Here is a 22,927-nt window from a genome sequence, read left to right on the forward strand (position 1 = left end):
ACGTTCTCGATGACTTTTAATCATACCTTCTGAATGCAAACAAAGCGTGTTTGAAAATGTTATGAGTGATGTAGCTATTATTATATATAAGAAAAAAAAAACATGAAAAACAGGGACATTGCCTCTTTAATAGGAAAACAGAATATGTTCAAAAATGTCAAATGTAGAACAACTCCGCATTTTTAATGTTCTCTATCTGTTACAGAAAAGAGTTTCTTTTCTCATCAAGCAAATACAGTTAGAACAGATGAACCGAATTATGTCTTGGTTAACATTTAAAAAAATCTGACAGGATATACCTCAGATTCAAAAACACTACAAAGTTGAATTCTGCCATGTATTGCAGTTAGCATGTAGACTAATTGGCACTGACCATTCATTAACTTCCGACTGCAATAGGCAGATCACAGGCTATCTTCATCATTATTAATGCCTCCAGTGCCTGTCATCTTGTTTTAAAGAATAGATCAAAATAGATTTAAATCTTTTTAGTGTCTTGATTTACTTTTTTTAAAACTCACAGAATGTAGGAAGATTACATTTGTCAGGATTTCACCCTAAAAACCATACTTTTGAACTTTTTTAACAATACATTATTGGGCCTAGGTAGCTCAGCGAGTACTGACGCTGACTACCACCCCTGGAGTAGCGAGTTCGAACCCAGGGCGTGCTGAGTGACTCCAGCCAGGTCTCCTAAGCAACCAAATTGGCCCGGTTGCTAGGGAGGGTAGAGTCACATGGGGTAACCTCCTCGTGGTCGCTATAATGTGGTTAGTTCTCGGTGGGGCACGTGATGAGTTGTGCATGGATGCCGCGGAGAATAGCCTCAACAAGCCACATGATAAGATGTGCAAATTGACAGTCTCAGACGCGGAGGCAACGGAGATTCGTCCTCCGCCACCCGGATTGAGGCGAGTCACTACGCCACCACGAGGACTTAGAGCGCATTGGGAATTGGGCATTCCAAATTGGGGAGAAAAGGGAAGAAAAATTTTCATCGCTGGAAGGTAAATTGCACTGAACTTTTTCCCTTTTCTCCATTGAAGAGACAAGACTGTCAGAATTTCCACAAAAGTTATAATAGTCCTCCAGTGGCCATTGTGATAAAACAGCACTTTTAATGGTTTGACCAAATCATGATTCACGAGAGAGAACCAGAAGTGATCTCCAGCGCGCATCTGATCATATCCACTATAAAGCAGGCAGCAGTCTTTATACTTTTATGTCAGGAGGATCTTTTGTTTATTTTTTTATATATATACTGAAAATTTTAATCCTGCTAGTAATCCCAATTTTTACCAAATGTCTGTAATCTGAATACGTTGAGTTTTTACGTAACTAACAGATTACAGTTACAAATTTTTTGTATCTGATTATGTAACGCTGTTACAAGTGTTCCGTTACTCTCCAAGCCTGTAAATACAGTGTTGTGGAAAAGTATTTGCCCCCATTCTGATTTCTTCTGTTTGTGTACATCTCATACTAAACTGTTTCAAAAATTCCAACAAAATCTAACATAAAACAAAAGGCAATCTGAGTAAACAAAATACAGTTTTAAATTTTAAATGATAATGTTATTTATTGAAGCAAAAAAGTTATCCAATACCAACTGGGCCTGTGTGAAAGTATTTGCCCCCCTTAGTTACTAAATCCCCAAATCTATGAAACTGCATTCATAATGGGGTTCAGCTGGACTAGACACACACATGGCTGATTACTGTCAGCCCTGTTCTATGAAATCAACGCCTTAACAGAACTTGGCTAAAAGGTCTCACCCAGTAGCACACTATGACAAGGTCGAAAGAAATTCCAGAAATTATGAGGGAATACGTGTTTGAAATACATCAGTCTGGGAAGGGTTACAAAGCTATTTCAAAGGCTCTGGGACTCTAAAGAACCACAGTGAGAGCCATTATCTCCAAATGGAGAAAACTTGGCACAGTAGTGAACCCTCCCAGAAGTGGCTGACCTTACAAATTTCCTCCAAGAGCACAGCGACGACTCATCCAGGAAATCACAAAAAAGCCAAGGACAGCATCCAAGGAACTGCAGGCCTCTCTTGCATCCGTAAAGGTCACTGTTCATGACTCCACTATCAGAAAGACACTGCCCAAAAATGCCATCCATGGAAGAGTGGTGAGGTGAAAACCACTGCTAACCCAGAAGAACATTAAGGCTCGTCTGAATTTTGCCAAAACACACCTTGATGATCCTCAAAGCTTTTGGGAGAATGTTCTGTGGACTGATGAGTTGAAAAAGGAACTGTTTGGAAGACAGGGGTCCCGTTACATCTGGCGTAAATCAAACATAGAATTCCACAAAAAGAACATCGTACCTACGGTCAAGCATGGTGGTGGTAGTGTGATGGTGTGGGGATGCTTTGCTGCTTCAGGGTGACTTACAATAATTGAGGGAAACATGAATTCTGCTCTCTACCAGAAAATCCTAAAGGAGAACGTCCGGTCATCAGTCTGTGAGTTGAAGTTCAAGCGCCACTGAATTATGCAGCAAGATGATGATCCAAAACATATGAGTAAGTCCACCTTTGAATGGCTCAAAAGAAGCAAAATTAAAGTTTTGGAGTGACCTAGTCAAAGTCTTAACTTGAACCCGATTGAGATGCTGTGGCAGGACCTTAAATGGGCAGTTCATGCTCAAAAACCCTCTAATGTGGCTGATCTAAAGCAGTTCTGCAAAGAAGAGTGGGACAAAATTCCACCACAGCATTGTGAAAGACTGATCTCCAGTTATTGGAAGTGTTTGGTTGCAGTTGTTGCTGCTAAAGGTGGCACAACCAGATATTAAGTTTAAGGGGGCAGTTAGTTTTTGCTTCGATAAAAAAATATATACTGGCAGCCAAAAGTCTGGAATAATGTACAAATTTTGCTGTTTCGGAAGGAAATTGGTACTTTAATTCACCAAAGTGGCATTCAACTGATCAAAGTATAGTCAGGACATTACTGATGTAAAAAACAGCACCATCACTATTTGAAAAAAGTAATTTTTGATCAAATCTAGACAGCAGCCATCACTCCAACACCTTATCCTTGAGTAATCATGCTAAATTGATCATTTGGTACTAGAAAATCACTTGCCATTATATCAAACACAGTTGAAAGCTATTTGGTCCATTAAATGAAGATTAACATTGTCTTTGTGTTTGTTTTTGAGTTGCAACAGTATGCAATAGACTGGCATGTCTTAATGTATATTAGGTAAAAAAATAGTCATAAAGAAACAGCTTTCTCTAGAAACACATCAGTCAATCATTGTTGAGGAATGAAGGCTATACAATGCTTGAAATTGCCAAAAAACAGAAGATTTCATACAAAAGGTGTACACTACTGTCTTCAAAGACAAAAGGACAACTGGCTCTAACAAGGACAGAAAGAGATGTGGAATGCCAGATGTACAACTAAACAAGAGGATAAGTACATCAGAGTCTCTAGTTTGAGAAATAGACGCCTCACATGTCCTCAGCTGACAGCTTCATTGAATTCTACCCGCTCAACACCAGTTTCATGTACAACAGTAAAGAGAAGACTCAGGGGTGCAGGCCTTATGGGAAGAACTACAAAGAAAAAGCCACTTTTGAAACAGAAATACAGAAAGAAAAGGTTCGAGTGGGCAAAGAAACACAGACATTGGACAACAGATAATTGGAAAAGAGTGTTATGGATCTTAACCCCATTGAGCTTTTGTGGATCAGCTAGACTGTAAGGTGTGTGAGAAGTGCCCGACAAGACAGACACATCTATGGCAAGTGCTACAGGAAGTGTGGGGTGAAATGTCACCTGAGTATCTGGACAAACTGACAGCTGGAATAACAAGGATCTGCAAAGCTGTCATTGCTGCACGTGGAGGATTTTTTGATGAGAACTCTTTGAAGAAGTTTAAGAAGATCTGAAATTTTTTTTTCAAATTGTAATAGTAATTTTTCACGTTATTAATGTCCTGACTATACATTGTGATCATCTGAATGCCACTTTGGTGAATAAAAGTACCAATTTCATTCCATAAGACAAAATCTGTACATTAGTCCAAACTTTTGGCCACCAGTGTATATATATTTGAAAATTTTATTTTGTGTTTACTCAGGTTGCCTTTGTTTTATGTTATATCTCATTTGAAGATCTAAAACAATTTAGTATGAAAAATACACAAACATAGAAGAAATCAGTGCTTTTTCACAGCACTGTGTGTGTGTATATATATACTATATATATATATGGGAGAACAGGGCACAAACTACACAAGGCTTGTAACACACATGGCTTAGAAATTTCCGCACAATGATATGATGTGTCTTCCAGATGAAAACGCACATTAAATAGATGTTTGGGTGATGTACGTGTGCTATCAGTGTTTCTTTAGCATTATATTAACCCAGCTAACAATTTATGTTGTGATGATTTAACCTGACCGGACCATAAAGGTCACAGTGACGTACCAAATAACGTTGTGAGCCCTATATTCATTGCGGCAACATTGTTGTATGTTTGGGCAACACGGCAGGTATGCTCCAATAACCAAATTGCATTTTTGCAACAACAACTTCAGTGTGTTTCTCTTTACATTATATTAATAAAGTTTTATGTAGTGACGTCAAAAGTACCAGTACTGGTAGTAATGACTCAATTCGGTCATGCGTTCAATGTTGTACACCGTACGCTGTGTCAGAGTGCTGTGAATTAGGGCTCAATGTCGACAAAAAAAAAAAAAAAATTGTCTGTCGAATAGTCGTTTGCTTTCATTTAACATAACATGATCACATTAAACTCTAATGATGACGCGCGAGAGCAGCACTGCAACTCGTGTCTGACTGAGAAGAGGAAGAATTACACAGATCACAGTCCAGATGCACTCTAAACTTCCCAAACAGCTTCAGGTGATGTAGATCGCAAAGTATGAGGGAATTATAATGCAAAAATACAAAATAAGTAAATACAGAAGCACTCTAATTGTGGAATAAGTGGAGCAGGAGATCTTTAAAAGGAAACACCCTGGCATTAAATCTTTAATGCAGTTATATCTAATGCATTATAGCTTTATTAAAGTTCAAATAATACGGAAGCAGATCATGTAAACAACTACAAACTCTGAAACTGGCATTTCTCTGTGTGGTCAGCGCCTCTTCTGTGAGCGTGAAGTGACCTGATCTAAGGGGGAGAGATTGAAACTGCACCGGCTGATGTACACTCTGTCACAGGACGCTCGTCCCTCGAGCGCACGTGCTTAATGCAGCTAGATTATAACGTGATGACTCAAGACTTACTGAATCATAATGTGTGCGTCACTGGGCATTTCTTATGAAGAAAATTGGCAATACGCAGCTTTATTAATACAAGAGAGTTTGTTTTTTTGTGAGATAAAGATGGACTGAAGTGAACAGAAAGGTGCGAAAGGGTAGTCTTCACCCCATTATACACTGCAACAAAATACGTTTTTTGATTCGTTTTTGTTTTGGCTTGTTTTCCAATATAAAAAACTCATTTAAAACAACGTACATTTACTTTAGCAGCTATTCTGCTGAAGACAAAATTGTTATCTGAGAATGTTGAATATAATATTAAAAATACTAATATTTTAAAATATCTAAAAATCCTTAAAAAGATGCATTGACCTGAGAAGCAGCATATAAGATATTTAGACTTGCTTTTAGAGAATAGATCTTGAATATAAGTATATTTTGTCTTTTCTGCACTCACAGAAGTATAACCAAGTGAAAAAAAATACACAGACAAAATACACTTATTTAAAATATATTCTCTGAAAGCAAGTCTAAATATTTAATATGTTGCTTCTCAAGTAAATGTATCTTGTTTTAAGGATTTTTAGACTATTTTAAATGGAAAACAAGACAAAAACACTTGATAACAATAGGATTTTTTTTGCAGTGAATTTCTTACTGAATTAAACTTAAGTATTTTTTTCCCTAATTCAGTTAATGCCATTTAGAGGCACTTGTAAAAGATGATTTTGTCCTCTTTATTGTTAGTAAGCACGTTTCGTACAACCTTTTAAGTCGGGGCACAAGCTGAATAATTGGTTCAACGCTAATGATTAATCATTGCAGTCACCAAATAATTGTTCTAATAATCATTAGATTAATCAATTATCAAAATAATCGTTAGCTGCAGCCATACTGTGAATGCATTGATTTCAAAGGAGATGGTTCACACAATGGAGGAAAAGAAACAACACAAGAGTTTGCAACATAAGTGACTATCCCTGCAAACAAAACTTGAGAACAGGCTCATCTGGGATGCCAAAAACCTCATCTTGATAGTAGAAGGCAGCGGTCAAGGAAGGAATAAAAAAAAGAAAGCTCTAAAGTTGGATGTAACGCACTTCACAACAGGAGAGGAAGGAGGACACAGGGAACTGGGCTTTCCACTCAAGGTAAGGCTTTAATAAACACTTCAGCACTTTTCAGCTTCACAATAGAAAACGTCCTGGTTACTTTCGTAACCTCAGTTCCCTGATGGAGGAAATGAGATGTTGTGTCGATGTAGTGACACTAGTGGTCACTCTTGGGAGCCCCAAACACCTCTGCTTTTTGAGAAAAGGCCAATGGGAATTGGCGAGTGGAATTTGTATGCCACTCTCCCGGACATACGGGTATAAAAGGAGCTGGTATGCAACCACTCATTCAGGTTTTGTGCTGAGGAGCTGAGACAAGGTCCCGGCCATTTCAGCGGGTAGTTCAGTGTTGTGGCAAGAGGGACACACGGTCTCGTTCCCTCCATCAGGGAACGGACTTCACGAAAGTAACCAGGTCGTTCCCTATCTGTCACTCACTCGACATTGTGTTGATGTAGTGACACTAGGGGTCCCTATACAAAATGCCACAACTAGCTGAACTGTGTTACGTGGACTGGCGGTGCGAGACAGGCAGACCGCTGTGTGCCTCGTAGCCAGCGCACCAGGCCGTCACGTAACTTCCCCCAATGCTCTTATGAGCGTCGAACGGTTCTTCGGGAACAAGTCGACTGCCCAACAAATAGGGACAGGATAGCCCAGCCGTGGCCTCTTTTCCTCTTTTTTTCTCCCCAGAAAGAGTGGAATTTGTGAGGAGTGTGAAGTCCGAGAACCACGTCTGGGTAGGCCAGTAGGGTGCCTGCTCCTCATCATCCCTGACCTTGCACAGGGTCTGTGCAAGTAGGCTCACTGGGGAAACGCATATTTGCATAATCCCGAGGGCCAGCTGTGTGCCAGCGTGTCTATACCGCCATATATACCTCGGTCAGAGCGTACCAAAGCGGGCAGTGGGAGGATTCCTGGGAAGCAAACAGGTCTAACTGTGCTTGACTGAATCGACTCTGGACCACCTGGGGGTGGAGTCTCCACTCTCCCGAGCACAGCCTGTCATGACAGCGCGTCCGCCATGGTGTTGAGGTTGCTCGGGATGTGAGTGGCTTGCAGCGACTTGGGGTGCTGCTGACTCAAGAGGAGACGGCGGGCGAGTTGTGACATGCAACGGGAGCGTAGACCACCTTGACGGTTGATGTACGCTACCATCGCCGTGCTTGCCCTGGATCAATGGCCAGAACCTCCGCAGGGCGAGCAGTACTGCCAACAACTCGAGGCAGTTGATGTGCCAACGCATAAGGCGCCCCAGCCCGTCTTGGAAGCATCCGTTGTAACCACAACGCGGCTGAGACCTGCTCTAGTGGAACCACTGCCCATAGAAATGCAAGGTCGGTCCAAGGGCCGAAGAGGCAGTGACAGATCAGCGTGACGACCATGAGATGTGTCCCGCGGCGCCATACCCATCTCGGGACTCGAGTCTGAAGCCAGTGCTGAAGCGGTCTCATATGCATCAACCCAAGCGGTGTGGCCACCGCTGCGGATGCCATATGCCCCAGGAGCCTCTGAAAAAGTTCCAGTGGAACCGCTGTCTTCTGTCTGAACACCTTCAGACAGTTCAGCACCGACTGTGCGTGCTCGTTCGTGAGGCGCGCCGTCATCGAGACAGAGTCCAACTCCAAGCTGAGAAAAGAGATGCTCTGAACTGGGGAGAGTTTCCCAGTTGACCTCAGTCGGCTGAGGTGCATGAGCACCAGGTACCTGTGCGCACACAACACATCCCAAGAGTGAGCTAGGATTAGCCCGTCGTCAAGATAATTGAGGATGCAGATGCCCACTTCCCTTAGCGGGACAAGGGCTGCCTCTGTGACCTTCGTGAAGATGCGAGAGGACAAGGACAGGACGAAGGGGAGGACCTTGTACTGGTATGCCCGGCCCTCGAAAGCAAAACGCAGGAAGGGTCTGTGTCGAGGTAAGACTGAGACGTGGAAGTACGCATCCTTCAGGTTTACCACCGCGAACACTCACTAAAATGCATTTTTGCGTCAGCATCTTGAACAGGAGTCTGTGCAAGGCCTGGTTCAGTACTTGCAGGTCCAAGATTGGCTGCAAAATTGGCTTTCTTCGGTATGATGAAGTAGGGGCTGTAAAACCCCTTCTTCATCTCGGCCGGAGGGACAGGCTCTATCGCACCCTTCAGTAGAAGGGTAGCGATCTCCGCACACAAGGTAGCGGCATTCTCGCCCTTCACCGAGGTGAAGCCGGAGGCCGCTGAACCTGGGCGGGCAGAGTCGGCTGGTCCGGGTCAGCCATCGCGACGGGTAGGAAAGCGCGAGCCACACGTCCAAAATCCGGGCGAGGGGGACCAAGGGGACAATCACGTTGGATGTACCGGCAGGTGGGGCCTCGCGGCAGGGCTGAGCCTGAGGCGCCACATCAAGGGGGCTCGAACCCCGTGGCGTGCTGAGTCCAGAAACATCAAAGCACTGGCTCCTGACGCCCACCATAAGATTGGTCGAGGAGGGTGGAGGAGGAATATCGTCCCCGCAGTCCATCGGAACCAACCCAATGTGGGTATGTTTGTGCCACAGCTGGGCGCACAGGGGCGGGGGGTCCGTCGCTGGAGCGCCAAACCTGCCAAAATGGGACGGTGGTCATGATGACGGCCGTGCGCACATGACATGTGACCCAGGGTACAAGAAAACCACTCTTTTGTTGAAGTTTTGGGTACCGTAGCCTCTTGGGCATGCGGCAAAAAATGAAACAAATGATTCTCCTCCCGGCCCTACACCGAGGGATGGAGTGGTCTGTCCACCTGCTCCATAGAAGCGGGTCTCCTCGTCCCTGGGTCGCCCGTCTCAGGGGTGCTTCGAAGCCTTCCTTGGGTTGTTGGCAGCTGGCTGTGATATGGGTGGCGTCTGCTTTTTGCGGTGGGCTCCACGCCGGGGCCAGGCCGTGGCGGCGAGCTGTGGCGGAGCCGGTGCTGTTGCTGCAGGAAGACGCCTTGGCGACGAGCAGAAGGGGTGTGGAGTCTTGAGCCGCGCCGGGGCAGGATGTGCTGTATAGCCTCCATCTGCTTCTTCACCGCCGAGAACTGTTGGGCGAAGTCCTCGACGGTGTCGCCGAACAGGCTGACCTGGGAAATGGGGGCGTCAAGGAACCGTGCCTTGTCATCCTCTCTCATCTCGACCAGGTTGAGCCATAGGTGGTGCTCCAGGACTACCAGGGTGGACATCGCCTGCCCAAGAGATTTATTTTATAAATAAATAAAATAATAGGGATATTATTATTTGGTTACCATGAACAATAATAAGCTTCAAAGTGAAATAAAAAGGATTAGACTACATTAGCAAACACTTGTGCAGGATGGGAACTATTTCTTCTACTGTTTATCTTAACATGCATAAATGCTGAAAGACACAAGCAGACATGCGCTTGCACCGTCACAAGACTCGTTCAAACACGAGGGATCAGTGTTTTGTAGAGGTATTGATAGAAAATCAGAGAAACAGCTTCTGGAGGAAATTCACACTAAATAACGACATATCTAAAGGTGGCATTTCTTATAATTGTGTGTAACTGTTGTTAAGTAATTAAAAAAATTATAGTTAACCATGGGATTACTACAGTAATATTGTAGTGGTAACCATGGTTAATTGTGTGGTAACTATGGTTTAACTAAATACCATGGTTAAACTATAGTTACTGTAGTGAAACCATGGTCAATTTTTGTAAGGGTAAACAAAACAGAAGTCTAACAGTTTTCTGTTTAGGCTCACAAATGTAAATAAAATAAAATAATAATGACTTGAATTATGATTAAAAATAATATTTTAATTACCCGTTTTATCCCAAGAAATCGCAAAAAAAAAAAAAAAAAAAATCTATTTAATAGAAGTATCGGTGTTGGTATCGGTATCAACGATCTTGGACTTGAAATTATTGGTATCGGATCGAAAAGAAAATAAGTGGTACCGCCCATCCCTAACACGCATGCGCATTTCTCCTATTCTTTCAGCGCGCAGTGCTCTATTAATGGGTTGCCACAACATGTTCATCAAGTAATCTCACGCTGATGAATGGACTTATATAAACATGAGAATCTTAACTATAAAGTGATTAAGAAAGTGTAAAAGTCTACTAGTTCTTCAGTGTTTTAGTTGTTTTACTCACCTCTTTAAATGACCAGTAATGAATTATTATTATTATTAAACTGATTAGATAAATGTGAAGTGAACAGCAGAAGCGAAAGAACTTAAAGTGCCCCGTCTTTTTAAAACAAACCAATATAATAATAATAATAAAAAAAAAGGGGGAAATACTTTGATTCAGATGTATTAGTCGACACAAACTTGAGAAAACCATAAAGCATTTTTTTGTGCCCGTTCTCCCCTAATATATCCTATAATCACCTTCATTGATCTCATTATCAATCAGCCGCTGGATTTAAAGAACTCATATATCGGTAATTAATCATCATACTCTCATATTTCTGCTTATTTCTCCTGAAACTAAATATTTAAAGCGTGCATCACAAAACAATATAATAGTTTTTACAGACATCTTCAAAGACAGAAAAGTATAAATGAAAATAAATGTCACAGATGATGTAAAACACATTGATCACGTACCGAACTGCTCAAAGCATCAGCTCTTCTTTCATCTTCTTCTGGTGTTTTCTGTCGGTTTCTAAAACAACTTCTGCTTCATTTCCGTCTCCTGCTGGACTGGAGTGAATAAAATCCCAACATCTGATTAATCAGTCCTGTTGTCCAACTTTAAAATACATGATAAAAGACATGAATGTTTCTATGATTTGAAATCTCTCTTTCATACAGCACACATTCAACAGCCTCTGGGAAACCACATTTAAAAGAATAATTCACCCCAAAATGACAATTCTGTCATGATGTTGTTCCAAACATGTATGAATTCCTTCTGTGGAACTCAAAAGACACACGTTTATCATTGCCGCACATTTCCATAAAATTACTTACAATCCAAAATGACAAAAAGCACCATAAAAGTTACACAACTCGTTATTCACTTATTTCTCCTCGGCCAAAATGTGTTGAAATGGACCACAGAAATTAAACGCACAACTATGACGCCATGTCAACACTGTTGGTAAAACAATATACTTATTGGAAACGCTTTACAATATGCACTAAAATGCCTAACATGTCAGCAGTCATTACCCGTGTCAACTCCATGTACAATTTAATTGAGTCAATCAAATAAGCTAAAAGCACACAAAGGTAAATGTTGCATTCATTCCACTAGGCTGTCTAACTGTAATGGCTATATGCGATAAATACTGCAGAAATGGAAAATGGTGGATTTGTTTGTTAGTTAGTGATTTATGCCTGTTTATGGCGATTTTCAATGTGAAAACTTAAAATATTTGGGATACTGATTTATGACTTATAATGCTTTTAATATCCATTTTCACTAAAAGCTCTTAAATTGATTCAGGCCTGACACGGTTTAAAATCTTTTCAAAAATTAAAAATGAATAGCACAATCCTATAAAATATGCTTCAGAGACTGTAGACTCTGGCATGAAAACACATAATGGTCTTCATCTGACATTAAAAGCTTTGTGCAAGAGGCGTGGAGTGTCCTATTCAGCAAAAAAATAAAAAGCATTATCATGTGAATGTTTACATTTTACATGTACATGCTAATGTTATTCAATACAAATTAAACACTAGACACAACTTCAATTTATGAAGTGTGTAAATCAGAAGAAATCGAGATTCACCAGACCAGCCAATGTTTTTCCAGTCTTTAAATATCCAGTTTTGGCAAACCTGTGCCCACTGCAGCCTCAGCTTTATGTTCTTGGCTGACAGAAGTCGAACCCAACGTGGTCTTCTGCTGTTATTGCCCATCCGTCTCAAGGTTTGACATGTTGTACATTCAAAGATGATATTCTGCTCACCACAATTATACAGAGCGGTTATCTGAGTTACCGTAGACTTTGTCAGTTCGAACCAGTCTGGCCATTTTCCGTTGAGCTCTGTCATCAACGAGGCTTTTCCATCCACAGAACTGCCGCTCACTGGATGTTTTTTGTTTTTTTTGGCACCATTCTGAGTAAATTCTAGAGACTGTTGTGTGTATAAATCCCAGGAGATCAGCAGTTACAGAAATACTCAAACCAGCCCATCTGGCACCAACAATCATGTCACGGTCAAAATCACTGAGATCACATTTTTTCCCCAGTCCGATAATTGATGTGAACACTAATTGAAGCTCCTGACCCGTATTTGCGTTATTTTATGCATTGCACTGCTGCCACATGGTACGGTTGTTGGCTTATTAGATAATGGCATGAACAAGTAGGTGTACAGGTGTACCTAAAAAAGTGGTCGCTGAGTGCACACAACAATATTGGGACCCATGATTCAAATGCATGGGTTTTCTTACCACTGCTACGCCGATGACACACAGCTCTACTTGTCTTTTCAGCCTGTTTGGCCTGTTTGGCAGACATCTCAGCCTGAATGAACACCACCTGTTGAGAATTCCCACCTCTGCCGAGGCCTTACTTTGCCACCTTCTTCTTTGACATTTTATGGCAGTTGGCAAACCAGCTTATGGTGCTTTTCCGCCACCAATACTTTGCCACCTGTAGCTGATCACTAGTTCATACCCACTGCTTCAGCTCCACCCACTGGAGCACCAGGTGTTACCAGTCAGTGTAATTGCCTTGGTGGACTATTTAAGTGCTCCATTTGGCGTGCTTTGTGTGTTGCTGGTGAGCTCCTGTTCCTTTTGTGGGTTTCTCTTTTGGAAGTGTTGCATTGATAACTTTGTAAGTTTATTTCCTAGTTTATTGTGTGCTTATTTACCCATGTTTGATCTTTGTTTTCACAGTATTATTTCATATGTTTATGTATCCTGAATGGTTTTATTTGTAGTATTATATTCCTTTTCCTAATTTAGATGCCAATTATTTTAAGCCACTCCCTTCCAATAACCTCCAATACCTCATGATTTCCAAGAAATCATAACTTCTATTGCTGATAACAACTTCTATACAATAACATGTTCAACATCTTTATGGGATGTCTAATTATGCTGCTGGAACAAATAAATGAACATTGGGATTAAAATGTGGATTTAAAAAAAAAAAAAAAAATTTATGGACACCATCCTGGTAGTCCTCCTCCAAACTTACCAACATCCACCAAATATTTCACACCACCTTCAACTAAAACTAGAGAAGACAGAGCTTTCCAACCAACTCTGAGCACAACATCACTGTTCAGCTGGGTTAATCTACATTTAACACCATCTGAAACGGTCAGAAATCTAGGGGTAACCATCAACAACCAACTCAATTTCACCAACCACATCTCAAACAACCCGCTCATGTAGGTTTAGGAAGACCCTTCCTCTCTGAACATGCTACACAACTTCTTGTTCAGTCACTTGTCATATCTAGATTTGACTACTGTAATGCTCTCTTAGCCGGCCTTCCTGCATGTGCAATAGGCCTCTGCAAATGATCCAGAATGCAGTAGCCTGTCTGGTCTTCAATGAACCCAAGAGAGTGCATGTTACACCCATCCTTGTCTCACTACACTGGCTGCGGTTGCTACATATATCAGTTCAAGGCTCTGATGCTGGCATACAGAACAGTCACTGGGTCTGCTTCAGCTTACTTAAAATCATTCCTGCAGAGCTATGTCCCCACCAGAAGGGCTGTGGTCTGCATATGAGCGGCACCTTGTCATAACACAAAGGGGCACCAAATCACTTTCCCGGACATTCTTGGACCGTACTTTTCTGATGCAATTGAAACATTGTATTGTAGCACTTTTTGTACTACTGTCTCAAGTTGAATTGCTTATGTTGTATCATTGCTCATTTTGTAAGTTACTCTGGATAACAGCATCTGCCAAATTAATAAATGTAAATTGTGACAAAATGACTTCTCAGCAACCATATCACCTTGCAGCTCTCACCTGATTACCCACTGAACCTAAGCAGGGTTGAGCCTGGTCAGTACCTGGATGGGAGACCCCCAGGGGAAAACAAAGGTTGATGCTAGAAAGGGTGTTAGCGAGGCCTGCAGGGGGTGCTCACCCTGCGGCCTGTGTGGGTCCCAACACCCCATTATAGTGTAAAAATGTTCTTCGGAAGAGACGTTACAAACCGAGGTCCTGACTCTCTGTGGTCATTGAAAATCCCAGGGAACTTCTCTTAAAGAGTAGGGGTGTAGGAAGTAGGGAGTAGTAGTGTCCTGGCCAAATTGGCCTCCTAATAATCCCCATGCATTAATTAATTTCACTCTTCTCTCTCCTCTCCACCAACAGCTGGTGTGTGGTGAGCATACTGGTGCTCAATGGCTGCCGTCGCATCATCCAGGTGGATGATGCACACTGGTGGTGGTGGAGGATAGTCCCCTGTTCACAATGTAAAGCGCATTGAGTGTAGTGTCAGAAAAGCGCTATATTAATGTAACGCCCAGTTCTCATATTGCTAATTGATAGCTGGCTGAACAAGAAATTTGTAGTTCTCTCAACAAGAATTTTTGCATTTAGTGAACATTCAAATTGACTAAAAGCAATGATACTGAGGACAATTAAGACTCCGAAATCATATTGCATCATGTTGCCTTGATTTTTTTAAAACCCTTGTGCTCTCTTCATTTAAGAATCACACTCAAGCTCCTTGGGTCAAATTCAACCCGAAAACAATAAACAAGGACATTTTTTATTTATTTATTTTTAAATAAATGTAACCACTAAAGTCAGTAAAGTAAAAAACACTAAAGTTGTGCATTTTGGGGGATTTTTTGGTATTTAGGCCTTATTTACCACTAAATTATTAAATTACACAATTTTTTATATATAACAGATTTTATGTTATCTTCACTTAATACATTCAAAATAAGTTTGTAAGATCATGCATGAAGAAAAATATTTATTTTCATGCATTGGGGCAGAATCCTGCCAGCTGCTGCAAAAAAATTAAATCAAGATAAAATGAAATTACCCAGCTTAATAGCTGGCTGCAGAGATCACTAATTCATCCATGGTTTTAGAAAATATAATTATTTAGAAATTATTAGTTAAGTTCTGCATTTGGATACAGTGCTGTGAAAAAGTATTTTCCTCCCTGATTTCTTCTATTTTCGTATTTTTTTCATACTAAATTGTTTTAGATCTTCAAACAAGATATAACATAAAACAAAGGCAACAAGAGTAAACACAAAATACAGTTTTCATAAAAAAAATGTATTGAAGTAAAAAGGTTATCCAACAACTATATCACCCATGTGAAAAACTAACTGCCCCCTTAAACTTAATAGCTGGTTGTGCCACTTTTAGCAGCAACAACTGCAACCAAACACTTCCGATAACTGGAGATCAGTCTTTCACAATGCTGTGGTGGAATTTTGTCCCACTCTTCTTTGCAGAACTGCTTTAGATCAGCCACATTGGAGGGTTTTCGAGCATGAACTGCCCATTTAAGGTCCTGCCACAGCATCTCAATCGGGTTCAAGTCAGGTCTTTGACTAGGCCACTCCAAAACTTTAATTTTGCTTCTTTTGAGCCATTCAAAGGTGGACTTACTCCTATGCTTTGGATCATTGTCTTGCTGCATAATCCAGTTGTGCTTGAACTTCAACTCACGGACTGATGACCGGATGTTCTCCTTTAGGATTTTCTGATAGAGAGCAGAATTCATGTTTCCCTCAATTATTGCAAGTCACCCTGAAGCAGCAAAGCATCCCCACACCATCACACTACCACCACCATGCTTGACCGTAGGTATGATGTTCTTTTAGTGGAATTCTGTGTTTGATTTACGCCAGATGTAACGGGACTCCTGTCTCCAAACAGTTCCACTTTTGACTCATCAGTCCACAGAACATTCTCCCAAAAGGTTTGAGGATCATCAAGGTGTGTTTTGGCAAAATTCAGACGAGCCTTAATGTTCTTCTGGGTTAGCAGTGGTTTTCGCCTCGCCACTCTTCCATGGATGGCATTTTTGGGCAGTGTCTTTCTGATAGTGGAGTCATGAACAGTGACCTTTACGGATGCAAGAGAGGCCTGCAGTTCCTTGGATGCTGTCCTTGGCTTTTTTGTGACTTCCTGGATGAGTCGTCGCTGTGCTTTTGGAGGAAATTTGTAAGGTCGGCCACTTCTGGGAAGGTTCACTACTGTGCCAAGTTTTCTCCATTTGGAGATAATGGCTCTCACTGTGGTTCTTTGGAGTCCCAGAGCCTTTGAAATAGCTTTGTAACCCTTCCTAGACTGATGTATTTCAATCACCTTTTTCCTGATCATTTCTGGAATTTCTTTCGACCTTGGCATTGTGTGCTACTGGATGAGACCTTTTAGCCAACTTCACGCAGCTGAAAAAGTTCTATTTAGGTTTTGATTAGATTGAACAGGGCTGGCAGTAATCAGCCATGTGTGTGTCTAGTCCAGCTGAACCCCATTATGAATGCAGTTTCATAGATTTGGGTATTTAGTAACTAAGGGGCAAATACTTTCACACAGACCCAGTTTGTATTGGATAACGTTTTTGCTTCAATAAATAACATTATCATTTAAAAACTGTTTTTTGTGTTTACTCAGATTGCCTTTGTTTTATGTTAGATTTTGTTTGAATTTCTGAAACAATTTAGTATGAGATATACACAAAAACAGAAGAAATCAGAACAAATACTTTTTCACAGCACTGTATATTTTTAAACATTATCAAAGACAACTTTGACAAAAAGTTTCTTTTTTTGTTTTTGTTTGAGGTGTTGTTTTGAAGTGTCAGTTTTTGCAACGATGCCACATTATGATTACAGTCAATCCTGAATATGGTGTTGCAAAGAGAATACAAAGTACAGTTGCATTCAAAATTATTCAACCCCTCCCCCCCCCCCCCCAAGACAGTAAGGATTTACAAAGGTAAGCTTTTCTGATGACCCAGAATTTTTAAACTTTACATCTATATCAGTTGAGAGACACATTCAAAGTCATAGTGTGAATATATAACCTAATATTTCTAAATAGCAGGATTTTTTTTTAAATACAGCCATGTCATAATTATACAACCCCTATTGCATGTAGCTGTTTCTTAAATATGTAAGGCTACACAAGTAATTGTTTTAAAACAAAATTAAGTCATCAATCTGCAATGGCACTTAAGTTTTCAAATTTAAGTTTAGCGTTATAAGCAAAAATATATTTCTATGCAAAAAATGCAAATAAAAATAAGCTGTCTCAAAAGCTAATAGAGGAGATTATTTCATTACACAAGAAAGGTCATGGCTAAAAGTACATTTCCAAGGCACTTAAATTTCCAATAGTCAAAGTTGGCAGCACCATTCACACATTTTTTTTAAATATGGTACAACAGCAACCTTCTTGGGGTGTGGAAGAAAGCAAAACTTCACCAAGAGAAATGTTGACTTGAATATTCAAGAAGTAATTAGGAAGGACCTGTGGAGTCCTGGAAGAAGGTTTTATAGACGTATGACACTAAACTGAAAATGAGTTTTAGACCCATGGGTCAGCAGTACATCTGGAGTAAGATGACAAGGTGATGACAAGAACGACACCATCCCCACAGTCAAGCATGGAGGTGGGTCAGTCCTGTTATGGGGGTGTTTTGTGGCTGCAGGAAACGGCTATCCTGACTATGTGACTGACATCGTGGATTCTTTCAGGTATCAGGCCATTTTGGCATGAAAAATGTGATGCCTTCAGTGTGTAAACTGAAGCTCGGTGATCACTGGACTTTCCAGCAAGACAACACCAAGGATACATCAAAGTTGTCCACAATCTGGTTCAGGGATAGGTCGTGGAATGTCCTTAAATGGCCCTTTTAGTCCATCATAAAATCCCATTGCAAACCTTTGTTGGGATTTCAAGGAAGCAGTGGCAGCACAGAAACCAAAGAATGTCAATGAGCCTGAAGCTTTTGCTCATGACAAATGTGTAAAACTTCTAATAGAGAGGTGTCCGAAGCCTGAGAACACTTACCTGAAACATTTATTTGCTGTTATTAAGGATAAAGGATGCTCCACAAATGATTGATTTTGGGGGTTGAATATTTTTGACAAGACATTTGTGGAGAGAATTTTTTATTTTAAAATTTGGGTAAACTGAACTCTTTGTTCTCAAAATCACTCAAATGTGTATTAAAAACTTACTTTGACTGTTTACTGAGGTTTTAGTTGATGTGTTTTAATTCACATCACCGGAATGTATTGCTGGTCAGGGGGGTTGAATAATTTTGATTGCAACTGTATGTTACCTATCATTTATTTCAAACATCAAAATTCAAAAACTCAAATAAATCAATACATTTGTCAAGAAAATGAACAATTAAACAGAAATTAACAGTAATGGGCAGTAATATTTCAAATCAAAACACCTAAATATAAACCTTCCCACCATCGATAAGGTTAGCTATCTCAAACTCAACCTTTGATTTTATGGCGATGGGGGCGTGGTCGTGTGTCTGTCTGAGGGAGAGAGAGAGTGGGAAAGGTCGTCACCTGGGTTGTAATTATCTGTAACACTTGTTTCTTGTAGTGATGGCGGAGGGAGACAAAAAAGGCGCATGAGGCGTCAGAGTGAAAGAGAGACCAGAGAGAGACCAGAGAGAGAGACTGTACCTGTGTGTGCTCGATAGAAGCCCTTACTCATTTGGGTGTGTGACTACTTGTCCACTGAATGTCTTTTTGTTTATGTTTTATGAACGATGCTGAAGAGTAATAAACATACTCACGTTGACCGTTCGCTGCCTCCTGACTCCTTCATTACCCAGACAACGAACCTTCTACAGTGGTGCCGAAACCAGGGAATTCTTGGAGGAAAACATCGTCATGGAGTCTTCACCACTGTGCGAAGTCATCAATTCCCTCGCCAGCATCCAGCAAACACAACATCAGGCCCTCATGGAGTTACTCCTGGAGCAAGAGCAGCATTTCCAACTCCTGCTCAAGGCTCAAGCAGAGGACCAACAGGCGTTCCGGAGCCTGATGGACCGAGAGGGGGCTGCAGCTACGACCCCGGAGCCCACATCACCAGTGACCCTCATCAAAATGATCCCGAGGCCTTCCTCAACCTCTTTGAAAAGACTGCTGAAGAATGGAAGTGGCCTCCCAACCAGTGGGTGGCCCGCCTGTTACCACTATTCTCCGGTGAAGAGTAGCGGCCCAACAACTTCCTGCCACCAGCCTCCTCAAGTATAAAGACCTGAAGAGAGCCATCATGCAACGGATTGGCCGTACTCCCACCAGCATTTCAGGTCCCTGAGGTTCGGGAAACATGGTCGCCCGTTTGCTTTTGCACAACAGCTCCGGGATGCCTGCCGGAAATGGTTGCTGGCTGAGGGAGCCCGCGGTGCGGCGGAGATCATCGATCTGGTGACTCTGGAGCACTTCATCTCCCAGCTTCCTCAAGGGATGGCAGAGTGGGTCCAGTGCCACCGCCCGGCGTCATTGGAGGAGACAGTCCAGCTGGCCGAGGACTACATGGCTGCATTTCCGGGAGGCAGTGAACCAGAAGCTCTTCCTTCTCTCTCTCTCTCTCTCCCCCCCGCTTCTCAATCCCCCCGCCCCTTCCCTTTCCGTCCTGTTCTGACTTCCCGGAGGTGGGGAAGAGCCCCAACCCAAACCCCTTCCCCGATCTAGGTGGTCCTTCCCTGTGTCTGTGTCCCCCACTTTTGTCTCTCTCTACTCTCTCCCCCAGGTTGACAGGACCACACCCACGAGTGAGGTAGGGAAGCCTGGGCCGGTCTATTGGGGCTGCGGGGAAGCCAGGCACTTCCAGGATCAGTGCTCAGCAATGGAGGTGGTGACACTGGTCTGGAACGCTGACACTCCGCAGGCTGCCCCTGATCACTCAGGGATACCGATAAGTTTAAAAAGGGATACCTACCAAGATTTGGTGGATTCAGGCTGTTCTCAAACCTCTATTCACCAATGCTTGGTGCAATAAACGGGTGAGGGTGCGGTGTGTGCATGGGAATATTCACATGTATCCGGAGGTTACCACTGAGATACTATTCAGGAGAAAAAGCATAGAGGCTGCGGTTAATTCCAGCCTCACCCATCCACTGATTTTGGGAACAAACTAGCCTGATTTTAAGAATTTATTAAGGGAAATTTGTGTGGTTGGGTCCTGTGAAAGGCTATCTCGGTGTATGACGTGCGATGCTATGGCTGGAGAGGCGGTGCCAGGGCTGTCTATGTCTGCTTCGCTCAAGATAACGCAAAAGAGGGAATTCCCATCCTCAGGGGGTTCTCTGGGGGGGATTTCCCTCTGGAGCAGTCACGTGAGGAGTCTCTCAAACATGCGTTTGACCGAGTGAGAGTCATCGATGGTCAACAGCTCCAGCCTGGTATTGCACTCACGTACCCATAATTTTCAATTATTAAAGATTGTTGTATCGAATGACGCAGGACACTCAAACAAAAGAAAATACAACCCAGTTATTAGTATCGAAGAGCCGTCGGGAAACCCTCTTCCAGGCAGCTCACTATAATCCAATAGCTAGCCATTTAGTTCACCAGAAAACGCTGAACTGAATAATGGCCCATTTTTTTTGGGCTGGGCATTCACGGGGATGTACGGAAGTGGTGTGCGGCGTGCCATGAATGTCAGTTGGTGAATCCACCGGCCACCCCAAAAGCGCCATTGCACCCTCTGCCGCTGATCGAGGTGCCCTTCGTGAGAATTGGCGTGGACCTCGTCGGGCCATTAGAAGGACCACAAGTGGGCATTGCTTTGTATTAGTTCTAGTGGACTATGCAACGTGATATCTGGAAGCAGTGCCTCTGCACAACATCTCAGCACATAGTGTTGCTGAGGCACTCATCAAAATAATCACCTGAGTGCGGATTCCAAAAGAAATCCTCACTGATCCAGGCACTAACTTTATGTCACAAACACTACACGAACTATATGAATTGTTAGGTATTAAATCGATACGCACCAGTGTTCATCACCCACAAACAGATGGGTTGATGGAACAATTTAATAAAACCTTAAAATATGATTCATAAGTTCATACACGAGGATGCTAGGAATTGGGATAAGTGGCTCAAACCCGTTATTTGAAGTGCAAGAGGTCCCGCAAGCCTCCACAGGGTTTTCCCCATTCGAGTTGCTGTATGGGCATCGGCCGCGCGGCATGCTCTACATCATATGGTAAGCTTGGGAGCAGGGATCTTCAAACAGTAAAAATTATATTCAGTACATTCTTGATCTTAGGTCGATTAACACAGGAGAATTTGCTCCAAGCTCAGGAACGTCAAAGCCAGCTGTACGACAGGGGCACTCGACTACGGGAATTCACACCAGGAGATAAAGTGCTTGTATTACTGCCCACCTCACACTCTAAATTACCCGCCAAGTGGCAAGGGCCATTTGAGGTCACACGGCGATTCAGAGATCTCGATTATGAGGTTAAGCGAACGGATAGGGGCAGAGCACGTCAAGTTTACCATCTTAACCCTCCTAAAATCATGGAGGGAGGTGGTTCCTGTGGCCTTAGCAACAGTAGTCCCTGAGAGGGTTTAGCTCAGACCGGAGGTGACTCTCAAACCAAATTCATTCACTCTGGTCACGTGTGGAGACCACCTCTAACCGTCACAGCTCACAGACATGGCCAAGTTGCAATCGGAATTTGCGGACATGTTCTTGCCTCTTCCTGGTTGCACGAACCTCAGAGCACCACGTCAAATCCACCCAGGGGGTGGTGGTTCGTAGCTGTCCCATCGACTTCCTGAACACAAAAAAATGTTGTTAAGGAAGAATTAGAAGAGTCGCACAGCGATTGGGCCAGCTCGGTGGTTCTGGTACCTAAGAGCGATGGGACAGTCGAGTTCTGTGTAGACTACCGCAAAGTGAACGCGGTGTCCAAATTTCATGCCTACCCAATGCCTCGGATTGAAGAATTGCTTGATCGGTTGGGGGCGGCTCCATTTTTTTCAACACTGGACTTAAAGGGTTATTGGCAGATCCCTTTAACTCCAATTTCCAGAGAAAAAATGGCTTTTTCCACACCGTATGGCTTACACCAATTGTTGACCCATCTGTTCGGGGCCCCAGCCACATTTCAGCATCTCATGGACAAAATTCTCAGACCCCATACAGCATATGCCACTGCATATTTAGATTATATTATTATCTATAATAATGACTGGCAGCGGCACATGCAATATCTGAGAGCTGTCCTGAGGTCACTGCTATGGGCGGGCTCACGGCCAACCCGAAGAAGTGCACAATTGGACAGGTGGAAGTTCAGTATCTGGGGTCCACTTGGGCCACGGGCAGGTGCGTCCCCATGTTAACAAAACCGCAGCAATCGTGGCCTGTCCGAGGCCCAAGACCAAAAAGGAGGCGAGACAGTTTCTGGGGCTGGCTGGCTACTACCGAAGGTTTGTGCCTAGTTACTCTGACGTCACCAGCCCGCTGACTGATCTTACAAGAATGGGGCCCCCAGTCCAGTGGATGGAGTCGTGTCAACAGGCTTTCCTAAAAATAAAATCCACACTCGGTTGGGGGGTGCTTTTACATGCTCCTAATTTCTCTCTTCCCTTTGTTTTGCAGATGGATGCATCTGACAGAGGGCTGGGGGCAGTGCT

The 22,927-nt window shown here is 42.6% G+C and overlaps 2 protein-coding genes across 2 annotated transcripts in view; both read right to left on the reverse strand.

Annotated features, from left to right (window-relative positions):
* The window catches only part of LOC127418585 (gastrula zinc finger protein XlCGF57.1-like), a 70,759-nt gene extending 59,670 nt beyond the window's left edge, over positions 1-11,089 (reverse strand). Inside the window, exon 1 of the mRNA XM_051659208.1 lies at positions 10,941-11,089. The gene's annotated coding sequence lies outside the window, so the exon portion shown is untranslated. The remainder of the gene's footprint in view (positions 1-10,940) is intronic.
* Positions 1-22,927, reverse strand: part of LOC127418548 (zinc finger protein 616-like) — a 137,096-nt gene that overhangs the window by 38,870 nt on the left and 75,299 nt on the right. The window lies entirely within an intron of this gene.

The sequence above is a fragment of the Myxocyprinus asiaticus genome, chromosome 28 (genome assembly GCF_019703515.2).
Source record: "Myxocyprinus asiaticus isolate MX2 ecotype Aquarium Trade chromosome 28, UBuf_Myxa_2, whole genome shotgun sequence".
Taxonomy (NCBI): Eukaryota; Metazoa; Chordata; class Actinopteri; order Cypriniformes; family Catostomidae; genus Myxocyprinus; species Myxocyprinus asiaticus.